We start from the raw sequence: 7428 nt of genomic DNA on the forward strand, positions 1-7428 counted from the left end.
CTTCATGTCTCCCCAGCCTGGTGAGTCCTGTGCCTGTGCCCAGGGCCAGGCCTCCTTCATGTCTCCCCAGCCTGGTGAATCCTGGGTCAGAGCCGCCAGAGCCGCCCGCCAACCCAGAGCCGCCGGAGCTGCCCGCCAGCCCGGAGCAGCCGGGTGCAGCCAGGGTCGCCCGCCAGCCGGGCGCAGCCAGGGTCACCCGCCAGTCCTCCGGCGCGGCCAGGGGCGCCACCTAAGTGGGCGACGCCGAGGGTGGAGTGGAGACCACGTCGCGCACCTGAGCCGCCGCCGTAGGAAGGCCCACCCCAAAAACCCCTCCCCTTCAGAGGCCGGAGTCCGCACCTTTGGGGGGGTACTGTAACGCCCTGGCCATAGAGAGGGGTTTTTGTTCTTTATTTTGGTTAGGCCAGGGTGTTACATTGGGTGGGCGTTCTATGTTCATTTTTCTGTTTTTGTATTTCTTCGTTTTGGGCCGTGTGTGGCTCCCAATCAGGCACAGCTGCAGTTCGTTGTTGCTGATTGGGAGTCACACATAAGTAGCCTGTTTTTCCTTTGGGGTTTTGTGGGTGATTGTTTTCCTTCTGTGCCTTATGGAATTGTTCGGTTGTTCTTTTATGTTGCTTGTCGTATTTTAGTGTTCAGTTTTCTCATTAAAATGACGGACACTTACCACGCTGCATTTTGGTCTGATTTCTCTTCCCCTTCATCTGAGGACGACGAAGACAGCCGTTACAAGAGGCATGAGCATGTAGTACATAGCCTGAGGTTATCTCAGTTATGTACAATATACAGAGAATAAGAAAACCCTTATAATGTCATTCTAAACACGACATTTAAACAAGATCCTTCCTTACAGGCACCTCTAACAGTGAAATCACAAATGAAAACACCTGTTTATCGCTCTAACTAAAATATCTGTTCAGTCTTTTAGGAAGACATTCAAGAGTTTGTTCTGCCCACACATCCTGAAACTATCAGCTATACCTTTTTCCTGATTCTTTAACATTTCAAGAGATAATGCTACTTGAGTTATATTACCACATTTACCTTTGTGATTCACAATCATTCCTTTATCATCAAATTTACAAACTCCTGCAGTTTAACACCCAAATAATTTAACAATTAACTGTAGTGTTTCTCACATCTATCCCATTATCTCCAAAGCTGTAGAAACATTTATCTACTTTTTACAATAGTAAACCTATCATTATGAGGACCATTTAATTCAGTTCTTATGTCATATGTTGTACATTCATATTCTCCCAACATAGTTTCATTTAAGACACTTCTACCCCTGGTACTACCTAAGGCAATTCTACATTCTATGTTGCACAAAGGGATATAGTATTTTCTCTGAATACATTGAACATTTTCCACCTAACACATTATTCAAAAGATGCAAGTTCAGGTACTATTAAAATATCAGAATAAGGTGATTTGCTACACAAAATACAATTGTCCATCCTATGTTTAGTTGCTGCTTATTGAGCCCACTTAAACACGCCATTTGTTACTGCTTTTCTAAATTGTTGATCAATGTTTGATTCTGGGGTAGTTTCTTCATTGTAGCCACCCCAGTTGGTAACAGATGTCCAGATTTTCTGCATCAACCCACTTTCCTGTGGTTTTGCTATTGTCTTAGTTGATGTAATAATCTCTAGTGGGAGGTGATTTTACAATTTCTTCTAGGTTTGTCGCTGTTGCTGTCAAGACCATTCTACCATTCTTCATCTGTCCTGTTTCACTGTTAGAAAGACCATGTGAGGACAGATAAGTTGATGATAAGAAAGTCTCTTTTCCATTCTCCTGTCGTTGATTCTTTGTCCCCTTGGACAGCACCTCTGTCAGGGGTATCTGCCAGAGTAGGTATGTCATCAGAAGCAACAGGCATGTCACTCCTCCCCATCCCTGGACTCTCTGGATATTCAGGAGAGAGTGTCTGTTGGAAGTTGCTCCTTGATCCACCTCTTCTTCGGCTCCTGCCTGGCTCCTGCCCGGCTCCTGCCCATCTCCTGCCTGTTTCCTGCCCGTCTCCTGGATCTCCTCTGCTCCCGTTCCCTTTGGACACCCACCTGGTGTATCAGCATCCTCTTCGTCTTCATAGCCTGGTGGTTGTCTCCTCCTTTCCGACGGGACTTTGGTACAGTGGTTTAGATGGTACCACGTTTTTCTTCCTTTCACCTGGACAGCAGTTAACGTTGTTTGAGCCACCTTGTAGGGACCCTCCCTCCTTGGCTCATTCCTTTCTTCCGGAACACTCGGACCTGGTCACCTTGGATCACCAGACGTGGAACCTCTGGTCCTGGTTCAGGTTTCTGCCTTCTTTCTGTGAGGCATTCAAACTTAGACTTATGGCCTCTGTTCTATGATCACACCATACATCCACTTATTTCACTCATCACTCACCAACTAACATTCCAGCTGAAGCTGGCGACCCCTCTCCTTCTGGTTCCTAAGCATAAGACTTGGAAAGTGAAAAATAAAAACACAACAGTATCGACAATGTGATATGTCATGCATAAATATATTCATGAAAACCGAAATCTGAGACATGACAATTCCCACTCTCTCTTCACCTGACTCTATGCCTCCAGGATACTTTCCTGCTGGATTCCACAAAAATGAAAGCTCTAAAAAGCTTCCTCATGCTTTCACCCAGTCTGAGAGGTGTTCCCAAATCATGTCATTTTCACGTTGTTTCCCATCTGCTCCATTTCAACTGATAGGCATATCCCTAATCAACATGATATCTTCTTGAAGTAATTCAATACTGTATATGCTTTCACATTAATGCCTTCAACATGTTGTTCAAAGTACAATTACACTAACATCTATCCTCTTTCACATGATGCATTAACCAATCAAACAAGTAGCTCCCAAACCCAACAACTGTATGTCTACAGTGGAATCTAGTCTCTCGCTCTCGCTCTCTCTCTCTCTCTCTCTCGCTCTCTCGCTCTCTCTCTCCGCGTCCTCTGTCTTGGTGCTTTCAAGCTCACCCATTATTCAGCTGGACCTTACTTCTTGTGAGAATTATGCGCCCACCGAAGAGAGACATGACGATCTTTACCACTGCAGGTGCTATAAGAAGTATACCCCCAGCCTGGTGTATCTTGATGTACACTCAATCTCCAGAATTCAGCCCATGCCCTTGGTTATTTCTGGCTTCTTATGTGCTGCTTTTCTCCTGAGGACATACACACTAACACATGGGTTATTTCCTGACAACAGACTTTCTTCTCATGTCAAGATCACTACTTTGTAATATTTAAATAACAGCCCTATTTAAACATTCTGTTTCCTCTCCTTTTACCACAGATATTCTTATACATAATGATAGGCAAATTATGGTCCCTACAGCAACTGCTGTAAGAATAACATGTAATCAGTCAAGTGTCTTCCAGTTGGAAGAATATCCAACCTCTTAAAAATCCAAGTCATAACTTTCTTAAACTTTAACCATAGTGTTAAATGTCACCACTATCACTTTTACTCTTACCATAATCTAGGTGTGTGTAATGTTCAATTTACTCAGAATTTTCCCTATATTGTACATCCCTATATTTTACACAGCCAGCTGTCCTTTCTCTTCTGTGAGTTATCTTCCTCTAAAAGTATACATAGTCTCTAGAAATAACCCCCCTCTACTACCATAACCTTCATTTATGAGCCCCCTCAGATCCTCAATGTAGTCACAGTTCTTCTAACTTCTAACCCATAACACATCATTTCCTACTTCTAATTTCCTCCCACAGTTTGATACATATCAAAACATTCTCGAATCAATTTTAGTCAATTTATAACATTCCCTCCTCAGGAACAATAAACACACTTATGTTCCTTAAAACAAAAATAAATTGACCAGATAACAAAAGAGAAAAATAAATTCTAATAACTGCATGTTTGTAATAAGTGACCACTACTCATAATGTAACTAAACCACTACTCATAATGTAACTAAACCTGGGGAAAACGTCCATCCGTTACGTTCTATGACCACTACTCATAATGTAACTAAACCTGGGGAAAACGTCCATCTGTTACGTTCTATGCCCACTACTCATAATGTAACTAAACCTGGGGAAAACGTCCATCTGTTACGTTCTATGACCACTACTCATAATGTAACTAAACCTGGGGAAAACGTCCATCCGTTACGTTCTATGACCACTACTCATAATGTAACTAAACCTGGGGAAAACGTCCATCTGTTACGTTCTATGACCACTACTCATAATGTAACTAAACCTGGGGAAAACGTCCATCCGTTACGTTCTATGACCACTACTCATAATGTAACTAAACCTGGGGAAAACGTCCATCCGTTACGTTCTATGCCCAAGTTATGTTGGTCTCCTCCTTCATCCTTGTGTGTTATCGCAAAACAGACTATAAATCTTTTATGCAATTAATTATATCAACACAATTTAACATTAAAATTGCAATGAGATAATAAAACAAAAGAAACAAAAACCTTTAATCTTCTGTAAGTTCTGTCAACCTCCCTGTCTCAGGATTTAGTTTCCAGAGCTTCCCTAGGCCTAGTACATTTAAACAGTTCTATATCCAAATCATAACTAAAGCATTTATAAATTGTCCAACCCAAAAACAGAGTAACATAAATCCACTATCCTTACTGCAATCATTAAATGTTTGTTTCAATCCACCACCATGTTCATAAACTAACTCAAATATTTTAAAAGTTCATTTTAAATTTGGCAATCCCAATGCTGGCGCTTAACCCAATTACTTATTTAACTCAACAAACATTTCCTCACACTCTTGATTCCATTCTACAAGTGTTTTAGCACTTTCTGAGAATGACGGCATAATATGTCTGTAACAAAACTGAAAACTCCTTACGTGTTCCTGAGCATGCGCGGAGAGTTTAGCCATGTCTCAGAACGCACAGTTTATCTTGCCCTCAGAAAACCTCAAACATGTTACATTTTGCTTTGCCTGTTCCTCCACCTAATTTACTAACTTGGTGGTCTCTCATATAAGTTTATTTTCCGTCGTTCGACGCCAATAACAAATCATCCTTGTATTTTATCGCCGCAGAAACGATTGTTTCAATGCTAAATGATACCAAGTGGGACTATTTGTAAATCCCATCGGTTCTCTAAAAACAGTTAGGTAAAACGTGATCTAATACATCTTCCATCACATAGAAACTGTCATCTCTATGAACCACTCATTGATCGAACAGAGACCATACACGGCTTTCTGAAAGTTCCATTCTTACTAACCTCAAAACGATTAGTTGTTGCTCTTTTGAAAAGGATGCATACTCTCGTATAGCTGCTTCTCATTCTCTCAGATAATAATTCATTAGTCACAGCACTTAATACCTCCTATTAAAGCCCACTCTATACTGTCTGCAACTGTATACTGAACGCTACAGATGACTTAATTTCTTATCCCAGTACAGCACCTCAAATATCACTGTGCGTTTTTTCCATTCACAGATATCATTATTATTTCTTTTTTTACATAGGAATTGTCGCCCCTACGATCTCTGCTGGTGTCTTATTTATTTTATCAGTTTACATTACTTTAACTTTATTAATCCTATTTAACACATTTTTCTGTCTAATTCAGCTGTTTATAATATCTACACTTTATCTCTTTATAGTTATTCACTTATGATATGCTGTCTTATTGTTTATATTCCTAATTGATCCTATCTATTCTCTACACTTGTAGAGTCTCTCCAGACCCACTCTCTCCTAGATGCTGTAACTTCCTCAGGGTCCTGCAGCTCCAGTGTTATCCACTGATTTCCTCCTACCGTCCTTCTTCTTTATGTATTTGTTGTTACTATTTATTCTTAATAGCCTGAGTTTATTTTAACCATATAGTATAGCTTGTGTTTTATCTGTATGTTTTATCTTCTCACTTCACACACCGTATATACCATGTGTCTTGTTTAATACTTTTTACCACAAGTTCTATGCATTCCAGACTAGTTATTTAACACATTTATGTAAATGTTCTACCTTTTCATAGTTCCTTTTAATCAATACCCTTTGATTTCTTTTTCTTCCCAGTATGCTCTATGCGCATCCTTTTCCTATTACACTCGATCAACTGTCACAGAGGTATGCGCATTCCTTCCCCTTGACTAGTTGACACACACACACACACACACACACACACACACACACACACACACCAGTATACTATATTTAACTGCAGTCTTTAGCTTCTCTGATTCACTTCCGCAGACACAGAGAAGCTTTCATTCATTCATTCAGGTTTTTATGGTATGACGGAAGTCCTGCCTAATCGAGTCAGTTTCCCTTCCTATCCTATTTACGTTCATACACAATATGACGGAAATTCTGCCTAAACGGGTCAGTTTCCCTTTCATATCTCTCACCCCCTCCCTGCTATACTCTGTTCCTCAGAGCAGCAACGAGGAGTGGCCTACTGATTTACCGACTCCGTTAGCTAGACGGAGCGTTTTATCTGCAGGATCTGTTTTGCAGTTGAACCTCGCCTAATCGGGTCGACGTTTTCCTGCTCCCTAACTATTCACCCAGGCCGACCCTTTTTCTAATTTTAAAAGCGGTCTCGTGGGCTTTCTACCTACTTATTTATGCAGCCCTCTACTCTCTTAGAGCTGTATTCTTAAGCAATCTGTCCATTCAGTCCTTCTACTAATTTTATCGAAGCGTTATCACAGGATTTTCTATCTACTTATTTATTTGTTTTGACCATATGGGCAGGCAGCGGCAGCCCCATACCAGGCCAGGCCTACCGCTCACCACACATTTAGTCCTCACAGATGTACATATTTAATTTTATTTAACAACCCCCAAAATTCATGCATGCAAGCAGTTTCTATTGAATTCAAAAGCTCTTAGCATTACACGGTTTTTTTGGAATGTAAGGAGAGACCTACGTGACGTCTTTTTCCGCTGAGACAGAAACCCTGAAGCAATCTACACAAACATTTCAACTACGTAAGAACAAGTTTACCTGTATATAGTTGGGCGGCCACCCGTTTGTGAGATTGTCCCGAGAAACTGTCACCAGCCAAGAACGACACTGTCCGAGGTCCCTTCGATCTCCTGGCAAGCTCGCCATTTATGTCGTGGAATATTGCTTAAAAAATATAACACTCTTACAAGAACTTTTGAATTCAATATAGGCTTTAATACAAAGTAACAAAAGCCGACCCCTTCCATGAAAAAGACTACATTCTCATATTACAGAGTCCTTTTTTTTATATGATTCTGTCTTTGCATAATGTATAGAGTCTCCTCCCTCTATATGATAATAACTTCTCTAGACTGTTCTTCACCATTATCTCTCCATATCAGTTCTTGCTTGTTAACGCCTGATGACGAACACATCTGTTCCGGTTTGGACGACAATGGTGGCAGACCCCCTAGCTTACACAACAAAAATACATTTATTGTATAT

This window comes from Salmo salar, chromosome 02 (genome assembly GCF_965601325.2).
Source record: "Salmo salar chromosome 02, fSalSal1, whole genome shotgun sequence".
NCBI lineage: Eukaryota > Metazoa > Chordata > Actinopteri > Salmoniformes > Salmonidae > Salmo > Salmo salar.